The sequence below is a fragment of the Aythya marila genome, assembly GCF_965140915.1.
Source record: "Aythya marila genome assembly, chromosome: 3".
Lineage (NCBI taxonomy): Eukaryota > Metazoa > Chordata > Aves > Anseriformes > Anatidae > Aythya > Aythya marila.
Window position 1 is genome coordinate 27,207,837 of NC_139044.1, and position 18,324 is coordinate 27,226,160.

The 18,324-nt window shown below is 38.8% G+C and overlaps 1 protein-coding gene across 1 annotated transcript in view; it reads right to left on the reverse strand.

The window, feature by feature from the left end:
* The window catches only part of GREM2 (gremlin 2, DAN family BMP antagonist), a 41,064-nt gene extending 23,592 nt beyond the window's left edge, over positions 1 to 17,472 (reverse strand). Inside the window, exon 1 of the mRNA XM_082756574.1 lies at positions 17,211 to 17,472. The gene's annotated coding sequence lies outside the window, so the exon portion shown is untranslated. The remainder of the gene's footprint in view (positions 1 to 17,210) is intronic.
* Positions 17,473 to 18,324: the final 852 nt, after the last annotated feature.

Sequence of the window (18,324 nt, forward strand, 5' to 3'; positions counted from 1 at the left end):
ATGGGCTCACTAAACCATTACTAAAAGCCATCCTCATGGTTAATGCACTGAAATCTACTAATTGTGAACCTACCAGGTTTATGATGCAGATATTATAAGATGTTTTCAGATCAAAGACAAATTGATTTATTTTGCTGCAGACAGAATACTTAAAAATTTGTCTCTGACAATAGAGACCAAAACATTCTGGAGAATGCCTAGGGTTTTCCAAAATTTACATTATTTAGAGGAAGTGTTGCCCAGTTTATTTGTTGAAGGATAAGAATGCCATTTATAAATCATTAGCAAATAAGTGTCTAAAGTATCCCTAAATATCCATAAATCACACATACACACAGGGTTTTTTTTTGTTTGTTTGTTTTTAAAAAAAAACACGTTACAGTACTTGCAAGTGTTCAGAGGAGGCAAAAAAGGTGGTAGAAGGGCTGAAAGACATGTCCTGTGAGGAGATGCTAAGGTCACTGGGTTGTCCAGCCTGGAGAAAAGAAGGATGAGAGGTGGCCTCACTGTTCTCCACAGCTTCCTGAGGAGGGGAAGTACAGAGGGTGGTGCTGGTCTCTGCTCCCTGATCATTAATGACAGGAGGACACTCAGGAACATCACAAAGCTGAACCAGGGGTGGTTCAGATTGGACATTAGGAAAAATTTCTGCACCATGAGGGTGGTCAAACACCGGAACAGGCTTCCTAGAGAGGTGGTTGATGGCCTATGCCTATCAGTGTTCAAGAGGCATTTGGATAATGCCTTCAATAACATGCTTTAACTTTTGGTTAGCCCCAGAGTAGTCAAGCAGTTGAACTAGGTGGTCTTTGAAGGTCCCTTCCAACTGAATATTCTAAACTATTCTGTTCTGTTAACTCTATCCTAAACCACATTTGAGGACTGATTTCAAGTCGAAACTGCTGAATTAGTTGGTGTGAATAGATGGTACCATAACTGAAGTACATGTACCTAACACCTGCTCCATCCTGGGGACCATGGCTGGGCACTGTGACACACCATGGTTCAGCCCTAGTGGTGTCACCATGGGGGCTTCCAGAATATTCCCCACTGGTCTCCGCTCACTGATTTGAACAAGACATGTTTGATGGTGGCCTTTGCAATTCACTGTTTGTCACTTAGAGCCTAGATGCTGCCACTGCGTACCACTGCCTGCTCCATAGTTACTTTTGCCCATTAGGCAGGTAAATAGGTGGGGGAATGGAGAAATGGCCACCTCCTCTCATTGTATTTCAGATAACAAGAGAAGGACAAAGGGCAAAAACAATAGGTAAAGACCCTCAGCGAGAGCTGCTGGTCAAGCTGTGCACAGCTAACTTGGCTCACGTGTGCCGTTCGCTTTTGAGACATGGTCTACAAGGCACAGGATGTTTTTTCGCATGTAATTTGGTATGTAAAATGTTTCAGGAGCACTTTCAGAACTCTCATCTGCTCTCAAATGTGGATGAGACAGGCATTAAATGATATATTGGAGAATGCTGGCATTAATAGTTTGATCCAAACGCCAGACATGGACACAATCATGTCCTCAGAGATGTGAGACAAACACACTGAAGTTTACACAGCCCAAAACATCTGTATTGTCCTCGTGACAGCAAACACCCAAATTCCTCTCTGTTTGCAATACCTGTAATTAACAGGTGTGGAATAGTTTGTCAACAGTTGTCATCATGAAGCTATGATATTTGTTCTATAATCACAGTAATACCCTGTGAAGATGTATCCACTGTTGAACCCTCCCTTTCCCACAAAACCCAACAAATAAATAAATCAAGTTGTTCTCAAACTGACACTAAACACACACTGGAATTAAATTTCAGTTTCCCATCTGCCTTGTTTATTCTCCCCAAACTGAGATACGTTTAGAAATTTGATTTGCTTCTTTTCCTAATTCCCTAAAATTAGCCTACAGAGTAGAGGCATCTCCAACATTTTTGTGAGGAACTCCTCCTTTACCCAGGTATAGTCTAATATTTCTGAGTACATTATAGAGGTGAGGTGATATTGCATTGTGTGGTTTCCTAAAAGCCAGGAAACTCATTCATCTATGCACAACTTCAAAAAAATAAAAGCTATTATTTAGTAACTGTACACAATTCTTCTAAGTAGTATTGTTTCTTTGAGAAGACCATTGCTTCAGTATGTTTTTAAACCAATGCTATACTATATTATCTCATAACTTAAGGCAAAGTGATGATCAAGGGGTCCCATTCTAGCAAGAATTACATCCCTCATTTCCAAGGAATTGAAACAAAAGGAGTTTAATACAAGATGGAATCCTGAGATATATTATTACAGTAGAGCATAAGATGAAACTGCAAGAATTCCTGAAATACTAGGCAATACTGCAGTGTTTGTTACCAACAAGAAGCCCCCAACACACCTCTTTACTGTGCCCAGTAAGTTCATAAAAGAAAGGGTAGGAAAGATGGATGGTTCTCTGTAAATACTTAGCTAAATATTATTTGCATGCATTTATAGCTTTCACATGATAAATATTGACTTTACTAAAGCAAGCAGAGAAAATAATATTTTACTTCAACAGATCCAGTAATTTTACTCCATTGGAATATTAATGCTGAAATCTTCAGGTTGAAAATACACAAGCCAGGTAAAGATCTGTCTTTAGGTAGATTCTTTGATATTCACAAGGCTCATGTGGATAAGAAAAGTACCACCACTAAAAATACCCAATTGGTCTGAAGTAACAAGAGATGATTACAAACAAGTTACTGTGACAAGACAGATGAAAAAAAAATATATATATATATATTGCCAAAAAAATGTACCAAGAAGTAATTTGAAACAATAAATTAACAATATTTTTAGTCTTGTAATAAGTTGTGATTCCAGTACAAATTATCTTTCAATTCAATATCACATTTCCTTTTTTTTTTTTTTTTTTTGTAAATCTGAAATTGCATTTTAATTAATTAAACTTGATCTGTTAAAAAAAAAAAAAAAGAAAAGAAAAGAAAAGAAAAGAAAAGGATCAGGGAGAGGAAACTCCACAAACATCTGTTTTCTGTAATGCACCACATAAATCTAGACTAGTTAGCCCTAATCAAGGCTACAGGACTCCTTGGACATACAAGAGTACTAATAGCTGAATAGGTTCTGTAAACAATGGCTAAAAAGTTATCCCCTGAAAGTGCTTGTAAGGATGAACAACTAACCTCTTTTTAAACATGTACAGACTGGCACAATCACTCAGGAAGCTCAGGTGAATTCCATAAAGCCATGTACCTGCACACTTGTGTTTTCTTCAGTCAAATTCCTTTCCTCCCCCTTACACCAGTGCTACACAAGAACATGGGTCCAGGGATTCCTCTTGAGTGCAATTACATTGTGCCAAAAAAATCATCATTAACATCTTGCTTGCTATCACCTCCTACCAGTGTTCAAGTGTATTCCATGTAGATCAATATCTGATTGACTGTAGAGCTACAGCAGAACTTCCCCACACACACACTTTTTTATTTGTTATTAAAAAAAAAAAAAAAACTTTAACATTTTAGTGGTACAACTGCCATGGAAGCTAATATGAAAAGCTGAAAAGCAATGAAGTATAGTCAGAATCACCTTATACCCGACTGATTTACAACCCTGGCTTCAACCAAATTATGATCTGTCCTATAATGTTTCCTTTAGAGATGTCAGACCTTCTTAAGTCATTATGATCAATTTCAGCAATGGCAATAAACAATAGTCTATTTTTCTGAAGCTAATGGTAACTTACCCACAATGTGTGCATTATTTGTGTGGTTCATAACACCAGTGCCTTTTTTGGTACAGGTTTGCTGCAAGGATTAAGTTTTTGACATTTGGCTGTAGCAGGCAAATCAAAGAAAAAAAGGCTGATCCTAATCTCTCCTCATGCACTACTAATACAGTATCAATGAAGAATCTAGTGTCTGTGTTGCTTTGTGTACACAGTTTCCAATCAAACTTCAGCCTTGTAAAATTAGTGTTTATAAAGCAGTGTCTATCCTGTACTAAAATCATGTTCAGTGATCATCATTTGTAAAACCTCACAAGTACCTGGGAAATCCCAACAGCCTCTGAAAGGCTCACCAGCTCTGAACTATGACATTCTGGCCACCAGCACCGGGGACCAGTGCTTGTGTGAAGGCTTTACTGCATGTTGGGGGAGGGTGTAAAATGTGTCTAGCTGTACTTTAGATCTGATTACATCTTCTTATAGCTCTGAGGATTTTATCACCTTTAGTTCCAGAGTGTAACTTAACCTATGCATTCAGCCCTCATAATGATCCTCCCTAGCCTTCAGCTGCACCCTTTTCCTTACAGAGGGAAATTCTCAGCACATGCATCCAAAGATGGGAGCATTAAGAAGTGTTCTGCAGCATTTCTCAATCATCCATCTTTTTCCCTCAACACTTACCTTCTGCAAGGCTTGTCAAGTTCAGACTCAGTCAACCTAATCTATCTTCACAGCTTGACACACTGAATGAGAACCCTGCAAATTTCTTGATCACCTTTGCAATGCTGAGCAGAAGAAGTCTAAGTACTCTAAAATATAGGATTAAGGTGAATTGCCATTAAGCAAAAGTTTGTGGCTCCATTTTACCAAACTGGTAACCGTACATTCTTATTTGTAGAGTCATTTGACCTTCATAATAAGACAGTTTTCTGCATAGGGAAAATAGGTGGAAGGAAAGAAGGCAAAGGCTACTTTTATTCTCCACATATCTGAGCAGTGCCAGAGGTGACAGACACATGCAGATTCTCCATAAGTTACTCTGAGACTAAGCTGAAACACTCAGAATAAAAACAAAAGGCTCTTTTCTTTAATTTATGCATGTGTCAAGGTTTTATTGCAAGTCAAAGGCATGCAAGGTTGGGCTAAATAAGCATATTTTAAGTAAAGAGTAAGCTGATATGAGAAGGTGATCCAGAGAGACAGGCAATGTTGCAGTTATGCTTGATTAGTTATTTTTTGAGTTGGGTAAAATAACTTAATCCCATGAGAAAAAAAAAAAAAAAAAAAAAAAAGAGAGAAAGAGAAAATGGCTAAATACTTAACCTTTCTTTCCCCATGCTTCCAGCATGTCCTGGAGAGTAGACCAACAAGCAGGAGCAAACAAAATTTACAAATGTGCAACCCTCTTTGCAGACACCAATTACTGCTCTCTTAAGATTCAAAAACATGCTAAAACTTGTCTTTTCCATTTTCTCCTTCACATTTCTTCTACAGACCTCTAACTACAACTTTGTATCAGGGAAATTGTGTCATGCCACAAGATGATTTGAAGAGACACTGCTGTCTCAACATACCATGAAGATGACTAAATAGTGACAAAGTAAATCATCCCTCAAAGATAAGTCAATAGTGAATAAGTAATTTTATCTGTCAAGAATTAACATGCAACGAATACTTGGAAAGGTTACTCAACATAAAATCTGTTAGCAGTTAGACGTGAGTTCCCTCACACATGCTAACTAAGGAAGCCTGCAGAAGAATAGATCCTATTTGACTTCTTGATAAAAAGCTTTAACAACAGCAAGTGGTACGTATAAACCTCTAGAAAAGGATTATGTCCTAAGAGATTGTTAGCTTACAGACAGATATCTTACAATAAAGACATACTTCTTAAGCATTTCTCAGGAAATGTGTTCGCTTTCCATTTAAAATATTTGAAATGACTAGTGAATGAGTGAGTTTATGATAAATAAAAAAATAGTTTATGAAGAATAAAAAAAACTAGAGGTGGTTAAAAAATTGGTTGAATAAAAGAAATACTCAGAAACCATAAACTGTTTGGAATTTAACTAGCAATTAAAGCTGACAGACCACTTAAAAGCTTACCTTGCTTTTCACTTGTTACTATTTGCATTTTTCTTTCTTTTTCTTTCTTTCTTTTTTTTTTTTTTTCTGTTATGTAAAGGCATTAATCTGTTTGCATTTTTTTTCTTGAATATACTTTTCAAGTTCTTTTATATACTTCTAGCATGTCATCATATCTGTCCTACAAACTCTGTGAATGCATAGCTTATGATGTTTTAAAAATTCTATTTAATTAAAAGAAATTGGGAGTCCTGATAAAATGTGCAAGCTGCAGTTGTATATCCTGAAATCTAGGCTGTAAGTATACATCACTTAAATTTTCCTATCTTCTTGAATAAATAGATCCTTCAAGGTTTCCCAGATAAGATATATTTTACATTACTTGGGCTATCCCAAGAATGTTTTTGCTGCTGTGTGCAATTAGAGCTGAAAGTGCATTTATCTTGCTATAAATAAGGTGACTCTTAAAGAATGAAGTTCAGAAGTGTTAATTTCAAATCTTTAGTGAAGATATCTTTGATAGGGTAACCCCACATCTCAAAGTAACTAGTTTAGTTTCACTCAAATTTGAAATAAATTCTGACATTTATAATATATGCAAATTTGAAGAAAAAAAAACTTAGAAAATATGATAGAATAATTGCAGAATTATATTGAAATTTTTATTATAAAACCTAAGTATTTACATAGCTGTTTTGAAAGTTACCATTTATGTATGATGTCAACTCAGAGCTACCCCTAAAACCACACTGAGCAGAAGTGTAACTTAATTGCTCAGAAACAATCCATGTATGGAATCACTCAGTTCTTCGGAAGCAAATCCTTTCTTTCCAACCATACATATGCTTAGTAAATACTGGTTCAAAAGAGAAAAGTGAAAAGAGAAAAATGTGAAGGCGATTAACTGTTGTCTCTTTCTTTTGCTACAGTAAAAAACACACTTTACAGATACCTTGTGTAAACCATGAACAAAAAATTTGGATACACAAGTTTAGAAATGAAGATAGCAGAGCAATACACAATGGCAGATCTTCCCACTATATAGAAGGCATAGTTAGTAGTGCCTTTTTTTTTAAGCATAAAAATATTTTTGCATTGTATTAAAGCACTGTTCCACTCCTCTGTAGAGCAATTAATTTAATCCAGTGTGTGCAAATTTGCATTAGAATTCACATCCTTATAGGCCTTGCAGTAAGGCAAACATCATTTGTTTTTTTACATTTATACATACCGTCATGGCAACCTCTTTTACACACTATTCATATTCATATAGAGATATAACACTGTAATAAGCATTGTAATAGAAGAATTATAGCCTTTTTTTTTTTTAGTTTTAATTTACAGTAACAGTTTTTACAACCTATAAAGCAACCCATGAGGCCCATGAGTTCAAACAATGATTGCAATAGCCTTTGCCATTGTTCAGTATATAAAAGAGTGCTGGTTGTTGGGCTGTCTCTTCAATAGAAATCTCATTCGAGATCTTCCACACTCATCACTGAGCCTGTATACCTACCTGCTGCTTGAACTAGACTACTAATGTCAATGAGCATTAATGGGGTTTTCAGGCCGCCATATTCTGCACTTAGCGTTGCCAGCTAGAGGACACAAAACATTTTGAACACATGCAGCACAGCTTATAAGCCAGTTTCACATAGATTTTGATTGTACCATTTAGATTGTACCATTGCACCTGTCTTTGTGACAGGTGTAACAAAGAAAGTTTATAGCAGAATTAAGAAACAACCAAGTGCCTAGGAGCAGAGACAAGGGCAGAATGACCACTTCAACACAAGTTTAGACTTTCACCTAAAACACAAGTTTAGACTTTCGCCTGCCTAAAGTGACACCATAGCCATAGGCATCATAACAAGGAAGCAATACTCCTTGGACCATTAATGCTTTTAAGAAATGATTAGGTTTTGCCACCCTGAAGAAATTGGTCATGAAATGAAAGCAAAAGTCCATCACAGCAGATTCAGGAAAGGCTTACAACTAGCAAGAAGACAGCACTTTAAAAAAATAAAAATGAATTGTGACTCTTATTTGAAAAAGTCCACCAGCATTGCTATCTGACTGATTTTAGAAGTTAGTATCATGCATCAAAATGTTAACAAATTTATAGTAGATTTTGATGAGTTACTTGAGGCATGGTAAAATAAGCTAGTTTTCAAATGTAGTTAGCACTTTTTAAGAAAAATGAAAAAATATCCTGGGGGAAAAAAATCTCATTTGGAGTCCTTCATAACCAAAATATCTTATATTACAGTTCACTTTTATTGACTAATGAAGTGTCTCTTTAACTAATATAAAACAAACTATCCATATGCTTATATGACAATAAAAATGGATTCTTAGGATTTTTTTTTCTGTTGTCCTGTAAACAGTAAGAATAAACATAAAGCCAAGATAAATACAGTGAAAAATATGTTTCAATATTCTCAACTGATACAGCTAAATTTCAGTGTGAGGGGAAAGAAACAACAAGTACTCCATTAGCACCCCAAACGCGCTATATTTTACACGTTCAGAAAAAGTTAACAGCTTAAGTCAATCATGTTTGACCGCTATACAGTTATTTATACGAGTAAATGAAGCTGGCGTCCGAGTGGGGAGATGAACTGGCAACTTGCCGCAGCCTTGAATTACAATTTGTATATAATGGAGCAAACTGCAAGTGCTCTGATTGTAGCATATCTATATGGATGAAGCTAAGCAGAAGAGCTCAAATAGGCAACATTTTGATTTGATTAATGATAAAGCAAGATAAAGACTTCTTCAGTATTCAGGTGAAGTTGCCCAGGACAGACCTGAAGAAGAACTTGGGCCCCCCATGACCAGACTGTCAGCAGAGTTACATAGACAACTTTATCTGAGACAGGAAACCCTTGTTACAGACTTCTCAGCCATGAGCCTGCAGTTCTGCTGTCTGAACAGAGCAGCTAAACCCAAAGTGAAAATTCCTGTTTTTGTTGGCAGTCTCAGAGGCTCCACAACACTGGACTGCACCATGGCCATCATTGCTATAGAGAGGCTCAGATCATAATGAAATAGATGGGAAAGGTCATTTTCAGTGATTCTACAGTTTTTTAAAGATTATTTTACATGGGATAGGAACAAAGGAGAAATGAAATTGTTCCTTCTTAGAACAACTGTGTTGAACAGAACAAATGAGTTTTTTTCAGACTTGAATATTCGGGAGTAGATTAGCTATTCACAGTGCACGTTATATGAATGGCAGAAGCTAGTGTTTTGGGGGGACTTTACGGAGAACATACAAATCCATATATTTCATATAAAAGAAAACAAAATATCCTTGCTTTTTAGGCTCTTTTGTAAAAAAAAATAATATATATATATAGTAATAATGAAAATAAAATAAAATAAAATAAAATAAAATAAAATAAAATAAAATAAAATAAAATAAAATAAAATAAAATAAAATAAAATAAAATAAAATAAAATAAAATAAAATAAAATAAAATAAAATAAAATAAAAGCTGAGAGCAGCTTAGAAATAAGCTGATTTCCCTGTCTATCAAACAACTGTATTACTGCACAGCATGAACAGCTCACAGCAGTAGTTTCCATAACCAACAGTGCCTCTGTCCTACAGTTCCTACTAATTCCCTGTAAATTATGGGAAAAGTCCACTGGCCTTTTCTGGTTTTCAGAAATACAAAGCGATTCGCTGACCACTTTTGCAAATGACACTTTGGAGGTGATTAAAACATTTACAATAGTAGCTTATGTATTGCATTGTGATTATGCATCCAGTTGATATGTCCTCCATATGTATGTCATTCATAGCAGAATTACTTCATTCTATTTTACTGAGACACTGCACTTGTGTACGTGTAAAAAGGCAGGTATCTGGTGACCTCTTAATATGTATTTAGGAATGGAAATTCATCCCTGTGGCCTTTTCTTTCTCCTGAATTCACTCTCTAGTTCAAACATTGGCCAAGGCACAAATAAACAAACATTAGTAAATACGAGACTGGACTACCATTGCTTCTCAATGGTAGTCTGCCAATATCAGATACGGATCCAGAGACATTGCTGGGTCTGCCTCTTCCAGAATAAATTTTCCAAGAAGCTACACCCTCGTCTAGCTTGCTTAGATTCTGAAAATCACTGTTTATGACTGTGGCTATAATATTTGACCTACCTTAAAATGCCAGGAATCAAACCACAGACTTTGGAAAGCAACAGGATCCATAAGCTCCAGACTCGTCAGTTTGAGAGTCTACGGTATGAGAATCCCAGTTCTAAGCCACATTGATGGCTATGCCAGGATAATGCTTTGGATTCTGCAAATCACATCCATATTGTGAAGTCTTTCAAAGTCTGGCATAGTCTTAAATGGACAACAAATCTGTTTGTCGGATAAAGTCTGAACTGCTAAATAAATAGCGATAAGTTTCCTAATACTACTGGGCAGAGTGTTCCTGCAAGTACAATGTGTGTTTATCAATTTCCCACTGAGCTAGCGTTGACTTCCAAATTGCCTTTAATCCTATTATAGTAAACATAGTACGGCCCTCTGGCAAACAAGAGTAACATTCTTCCTGTAATATCATATCCTTCATTTAAAGAAACCTTAGAGATGTCCAGAAAAAAAAAAAAATAGGCTTGACTTGGAATGACACAATAAAGTTGTTTCCAAAAAAGCTTAGGTTTTTATAAAATATTAGATTTAAAACAAAACAAAACAAACAACAACAAAAAAATAAGAAACAAGCAAACAAACAAAAAATCCACAAACAACACAAAACAAAACAAGATTATTTTTATAAAGGGTCAAGTGGCAATTTCTGATAGGTATTCAATAGAATGTTTGCAAGTATCACACTTTCAAACTCAGTTACCAAAACAATAACATAAAAATATTTTTACTGGAAGCAATCTACCTGAGCTGAAGGATAAAGCAACTGGCATTTGGGGTGTAGAATTTAGAAAATAATAAACTTTAGCTTGTGAAGGTATTTTTTCACTGCTCCATCAAGAAGAAAGAAAATCAAGTGCAGTGAAGTTAAAAAAAAAAAAAAAAAGTGGATAAAGAAAAACAAATGGATTTGTTATGGCACAAATTGCATTTAAAGCTTCTCTTCATTTGGGAGGAATTTATGGTAGACAAAGGTGGCATTTGTCTTACAGTTATTAATACAAACGAAAAGAAAAAAAAAATAGATCAAGCTGTTGAATAACATCCTGTAAAGTGAATGAAGGGACTTTGGAAATCTCAAATCAAGATAGCTTCAGATCACAGAAACTAGCTCATCTTCCAGCCATATGCACTTCTCTCAGTTGGCTCAGAGACATTATAGGAAAAGAGTCATCAGATATAACAAAAATAGCATACAATGGTGCTATTTTCAAATATTTCCTGTGAGTTTATAAAGCTTTACATTTTCCTAAAAATCAGTTTATGTTACATTTGAATGTTTATGTTACATCTTCAGTTTCAGATACCATTAAGAAGTCACAAGTCTGGGGCTATGATTTTACTTAAGGACCAGCCTCAATAAGGAGTAGAATAAATAAATCAACAATCTTGCCCTACCTACATAGAATCTAAGATGCTTATGATTTGTAAGTATTCACATTTAGGAATATCTGGGCAAAAGCTGTTCTCCCTGAAGTATTGGGCAAAGTTTCCATGGGCTTCATTAATGAAAAATATAGACCAAAGTCAACAAACATGCTTAGCATAAATCCATTGTGTGCCATAATATGAAAGGTGTCAGCCAAAGAACAAATTAAATAGAAATACAAATGATAGCCATCTCTCCCTTCATTAGGAGATGTTACTGGATGTATCCATTAAGTCATGCAATAGTAACACAGAATATATTCACATATTTCCCATCTTCTCTGCTGTCAACCTCTTCTTGTTCCTAGGAAAGGACATTGAGCTCCAAATTATGTTGATGGAACAGAAACTGACAAACGATAGATGGTTCATAACAAAAAACATGCCTAGAGCAAGGAAGTCTGACATCTGAGAGCTGGGATGTTTTCAGTTTGGATAGAAGCTCTGACCCACTATTTACACCCCTGTCCCAATCTCTCCCACATATTTTAGATGACTACTTTCCAGATGTTATCTGTATGGAGACTGGCCAGATTTATGGGCAGGATCCTGCTCAACTCTAGGCCAAACTAGTGTTTTGGCCTCACTGGAAATGAGATTAGGTTGGAGATTTGCACCAGGAAAAAACTGCAGTTTCTTGCCAGAAACAGTCGTGCAGAATTTTTACAATGCTGTTTATTTTTTGGTTAGCACTACTGTAGAACATCAGGCTATTTAGCGCTAGCATAACAGCACTTAAGCAGACTAATAGAATAGACTATACATGGCTGTAATCCATAACAAAACTGCATACAAATGAAGAGAGGCAGCTAGCTCACTCGTAGCACCAGCACAATAAAGCTTTCCATTTTAACAAGTGTTTGTACAAGGCACGGTCAATAATGCATTCTTCATGAGTTGTAAAAATGTTGTTTCCAAGTTTTAAGAGAAGTTAAAAATTTAGGAAATTTTTAAGATTTATTGCTATTAAATCCACAGTCTGATGTTATATTTGTGCATTGCCCATCACACTTAATAAAAAATGTTTCCAAAATGAAATTTGGAGGGTAAATGATATATTTTCCTTTCTCAGTGTATTTTTGTTCTCCCACTTCCTTAATGCAAAATAGGCAGAAATGTAATCTTTATGAGACTTTTTGTATTTGAATGCATCACAACTTTAATTTCCTCTGAGTTTCATTACAAATGATAGTTTCTTCAAATACTCACTTCCTATACAGTAATGACTTTGAAACTGTCTAACATGGGAAAAATGTACCTTTTTGTTTCTATACAGAATCTTGTAGTGAAAACAGTAGCATGCATATTTCTATATACAAAATATATTTATGATATAATTCTATATGGCAATATAGCCTCTAAAACACTGACCTTCATAAATCCCCTTTAATTTTATGACTAATCTAAAATACATGTATGTTGCTATAACTAGTATATGCTTTATAAAGACAACAATAACAGAAAAAAAAATATATGTGCAAAATGTCATAGATAAACATGGTTATAGTCACAAGAAAAAAAAAAAAAAAAGAATGTGAAAGGTAGATGCTGTAAGATGACTTTTTGAAAAAGGGCAGTTTATAACTAAAGTTTCCATGATTGTATCACACTGGATATTGAAAGATGGACTGCCTTGTGTTTTACAGCAAGAAAGATTCTTAAGGTCTGTTTCCCTTTCTGAAGCAGGCTTCAAAAATCTTTTTTTTTTTTTTTTATAAAAGATTTTTTTTATTTTTATTTTTTTTTTATAAAAGTCATAAAAGGCTTAATGCACTGAGAACAAAAAATACCATGTTTTCAAAGTGGCATATGCATAACCCAGATAACTCATCTTAAAATCTTCACCCCCCATAGCACTCTACTAAAATAAGGTTTGGAGTAGAAAACCTCTAGTAATAGAAATATAGTCATCTGAGAAACAATACAAAACAAAAACTCTTTTGTTTTTCAATTCATATTGCTCTGAATAGCACAACATTTTCTGCTTTTTAAAAGCAGTTTGGAGCAGTCATAGTGATGTAGAACAAGGAGGATATATATATACATATATATATATATAATTCACGATGCACACAAAACCCTATGACTTACATTATGAACCCCATGAATATGTGCATAAAACTGTAGTGTCAATAAAAGCCCAATTTTTGCAGGAATGACAAACATCTGCTATTGACTAAAAAGTATCTGAGCATTAATGGCTCTAATCATATATTTCCTAGTCAGAAAAGTTTTCATACAAAATGTAATGGATTACAGTTAACAAAATCTTCTATATATATGTATATATATTTATAATATTTTTTCAGAATAACAGCAAACTAAGAAAAACAAGAAAGTGCAAAAAAGTCAGCCAAGTCACCAAAGAAACAGAGAAGTGTTTTCGTCTTTAAAGTGAAAACTGCACACAAAGACGCTTTAGAGTGTTTTAATCAGAAGCTGTAAGTGGATGTTTCTGAACATCTATCTGGGGATCACATATTCCCACTTGCCTGGGACAACTGGACTGTACGGCCACACTCTCTTTCTCTTGATGTGCTGGGGCACAGGAATGGCCAGAACAGGCTGCACCTTCTTCAAAGGGATGTTTCTGGTGTGTTATGGGAAATGTAGTCAGGCAAGATGCTGCACTCACAAAACACAGCGCTGCATTTCTAAATGACAGTTTTTACATTTCAAGCCAACATTTTTCACTGCTTCCAAATGAAATGAGGAACATAAACACAGCCTTGTAAACCTTCACATGCACCAGAGTATGGCCAATGGCAGGGAAGCAGGCATAAAGAAGCATCCGTAGTCTTTTTCTGTGAACAACTGTTGTGTTCACATTCATCAGGCAAGCACAAGGTTGTGTTACCTGAAGTTCTCACTCAAAAAAGTCTGCAATCACATAACAGACTATTAAACACACACACAAAAAAAATAAAATAAAAAAAATAAACATATAAACAAAAAGTCACAACTACCACCTATCCATCTTCTTTTAGAACTGAAATGTTCTCGGTGTGTGTTCATACAAGTAAGGCAGCCACAGTTGGTTTCAGGGTCGTGCTCTTCCACAGAGCCAGAATGAGCTTCTCGGTAACACATCTGCAGGCAATGGTGCCAGGAGCAGGGAACAGCCAACACCCCAGGGAAAGATGGCTAGTGTCTGCTCCAAACTGTGCTGTGTATCAGCACTGCAAATTGACTACATCTATGTTAGCAAGCAGCACAGCCCAACAGGAACAGAAATATTGAGCAAAACAATTATGTGGAGGAGACTTTGTGTCAATGCTAAATGCATTTCCTAGGGTTTTACTTCAGGCTGGCTCTGGTCTGGTCCCACAGACTGAATTTCCAGCAATGACTCAAGCACATCTTCCAGTTTAGATTCAGCCTAAAGGAATTCAGCTGGCCCACCATGAGGTATATGGAGATGGACAGTAAGTGGGAACAACTGTAAGATTGGCGTCAAAAGAGCACTCCTGATATGAACCACAACCCTAATATAAATGCACAACCACACCCATGAGCATCTGTGAGAGCGAAGTGAAAGAGCTTATTGTGCAGCTCTTGAAGAGACTCTTCAAGTGTCAGTAAATCTGCACGGTGACTTCGACTGTTTGGGTTCATACTTCTACATGCAGTGCTACTAAACTTACATTGAAATAGTTCTAGCTCAAGCATCAGATTCTGGTAAACTGGAATTTTCCAGTTACCAAGTTTATCAAGAAAAATCACAGCAGGACTGAACTATTTATTACAAAAGGGTATGGCCCAGATCTACTTGATTTACACTTCCATAAACATTGACAAATGATGACTGAAACCCATCAGTTTCCACAGGACTGCACATATCTATATACCTCAGCTGGAAATTCAGATTATTTTTTACCCTCACCTGGTACTATGGAAAGAAACAAAAATCCCCTCAGTTCAATTCTTCAACTTCCTATGCATTTGTTCTATTCCACTCTGAAAGTCATGTTTCATGACAGTCTATTTGAAAGACAAACAAAAAGCAAATAGATCAGCTAAACCAATCAGCTCAAAATCTGAAGTTAATGGCATTTATTTTTGTGCCACCCTTTCAGAGCCCCTTCTGATGCTTTTCACTTCCTTCACGCCACTTATCATCCCACACAGGAGGTTGAGCAAACCTTGCTGTTACCAGATGCACTTCCCCCCAAGCACCAGAGCTCTGCATGCACAGTGGGCAGCAGGAGATGCAAGAAAGCAAAATGCTACCAGCTAAATCTGTCCCTCATTCCACAACACATTTAGCAAATAGGTCTGCCCTCTTCAGTTTCACAGTAATCACACAGTCTTTCAGAATTTAAGACTTTGCTGCCCTTCTTGGACAACGGCAGTTCATGGGGACTGTGCAAGAAAAGAGAGGTCCCTTGCTCTGAGCCTGGGTACTGAGACTGAACCCTGATTCCCAGTAATAACCAGACTTCTTGCTTCTGTTCAGTTATTTTGTTAAGGGCTCTGCTATCAAATCTTAGAACAGTATTGTTTCTCCTCAGTATTTGCAAAAGCCAGCCTGGAAATTATGCGCGAAGGTTAGCAAGTGAAGCATCTGTGTCAAAATATACCAGGCAGCACATACTTCTTGGAGTTCAAGCAACAAATTAATTCCCTCACGAAGCACAGTATCTGTATTGTATCTGCGCTGGCGGGAAGTAAGGACTCTGAAGTCATGCTGATTTCTCCCTGCTTTAGTGAGAAACAGCCTTGAAGCGGCCTGATAAGCAGCCTGCTAATTAGGGCCGTGCGCGGGCACTGCCCTGCCGCTTCTTGCACCTGTTGCCTGGTGATTCCCAGGAGGGCTGTGGGATTCCTGGCCTGGGGGTTTTCCTCGGGGGATGTCTGCCACTGCCGTGGTAAGATGGAAGCTCACCTGAAAGTGGTCATTGGGCTTTCATTCAGTTGATTTCCCCCCCCCTTCTCAAAAAAAGGTTTAACTTGTTATGAGCTGTTAATTTCATCCTCAAAAATCCACTGAAAGTTATATAACAGCTTTCACAATAGCGAGCTAAAAGAGTTGTTCAGCCAAATGCCAGTGCAATTTTTTACAGGACCTGTGACTCCAATTCTGCAAGACCTGTGAGAGTGCAAATATTTCCTTAGCTTCAGCACAAAGTCAGGCAGGCGCTCCTTGTGAGACAAGACGTGGATTTGGATCATTACTGTCATTCACAGGAGGAATGAGCGGCGTATGTATGCACTTGTACAGATTTACAGCTCCCAACTTAAAGTAGTGCTGTTCACTCTTGGAGATGATCACTCCTGGGCTTTCATAATCGCAACCCATCATTAACCCAAAGCAAGGAAAGAAGGGTACAAAGGGGCACAGGTTTCAAGCGCGAGGGGGTGGGCGGCTTTTCTCTTTATTTTTTCTTCTTTTTTCTTTTCCTTTTTTTAATATATATATATATATATATATATATATATATATATATATATATATTGATGCAGCTTTCCCTCGGGGAGCGTGGGGACGGGACGCCACGGGGCTTGGGCCCCGCAGGTGACTCGGAGCGACGCCGCCGAGCCTCGGCGCTGCCGGGACCCGACCTCAGCGCCCTTGGGCGCGGAGACGCCCGCGGGGCCCCGCGTTGCCCCCGGCGGGGCCCGCTCAGGGAGCGTGCCCGGGGGCGGCGCCGCGGGGTTGCCGAAGACTGCGGCGGGGCTGCGGGGCGGCCCCGCGCTGTCAACGCCGCGACGGGTGTCGGGGGGCAGGGGTCGAGGAGGAAGAGGAGGAAGATGGGGGAGAGCAAGCGGGCGGCCGCGGGCTGGTGCCGGCTCGGCGCCCCCCCGTACCTGCAGCGAGGCGGGGATGGGTCTGCGGCGCGCTCCGTCCTGCCGGCTATAGATCCAGATGCGGCGTGCAGCGGGGTCGCCGTCGTCGCCCGCCGGCGGTGGTGTGCAGCCCCGGCGCGGTGCGGATGCCCATAGGCGCCCGCTGCGGGAGCGCAGTGCCCGGAGCGAGCGAGGCGGCTTCGCCGGGTCCCGGCTGCGGAGGGGGGGAGCTCGGCACTGGCTCCTCTCAGCCACTGCCCGAGGAGAGGATCAAGCCCCAGCTTTCGATTGGCTCCGGTGGCCAAACAGCTCACACCAGCCTCCCTGCCCGCCCGCCCGCCCGCCCGGCTCCCCGCCCGCCTCCCCTCGCCGCCGGCCGCACACGCTCCGCTGGGCCCTGGCAGCCCCTGGGCTGTGCGCGGCCCCGCCGGCACGACGAGCCCCCCCCCCCGGCCGCCCCCGAACCCCCCGGCCGTGCCTCCGCGGGGGGAATGCCCGCCCCGGCTCTCCCGGGAGAGCACCCGCAGGTCCCCCGTACGCCGTCCCCCGCCTTGGGCCGGAGGACCTGCGCTCTAAGAGCCTGTGACATTCGGTGTCATGCTCGAGATCCAGCCTCGCTGGTGCTAGGAACGTGTTTTTAAATATCCCTATCGAGTAAAATTAAAAGCATGCAGAGCCCGATCACCTGAGGGCTCAGTCTGAGGTAGGACAAAGCAGTCTTTGCCTAAGTTCAGTTTGCTTTTCTTAACGCTGTTTGGGTTCCTAGCCCTGACTTGGTCAAATCCATGTCAAACCGTGGCATGCACAGAAAATAGAATCAGGATGCTAAGCCTCCTGTTCCTGTACCCAGGGTTATTAAATCACAGCGACTGTGACTGTCATTTCCCGGTACATCTTTGATGTTGGTATTCCCCTTTTGCTCAGGATGACTTCAGTGGCCTGTAGAAAAGACGTTTCTCTCCCTCAGACGTGCTATTGTATAATGTCAAATCTTAGACCTGTCTTCTGGGGGAAATGGCAATCCTTTGGTTTCAGCATGGCCCTCTGTTTAAACAAGAATACAGTAGAATGAGATAAATAGGCCCTTTGGGTTTTCTCAGCGCAGGAAGATGTTGTAATATTTCCAGTAAACATG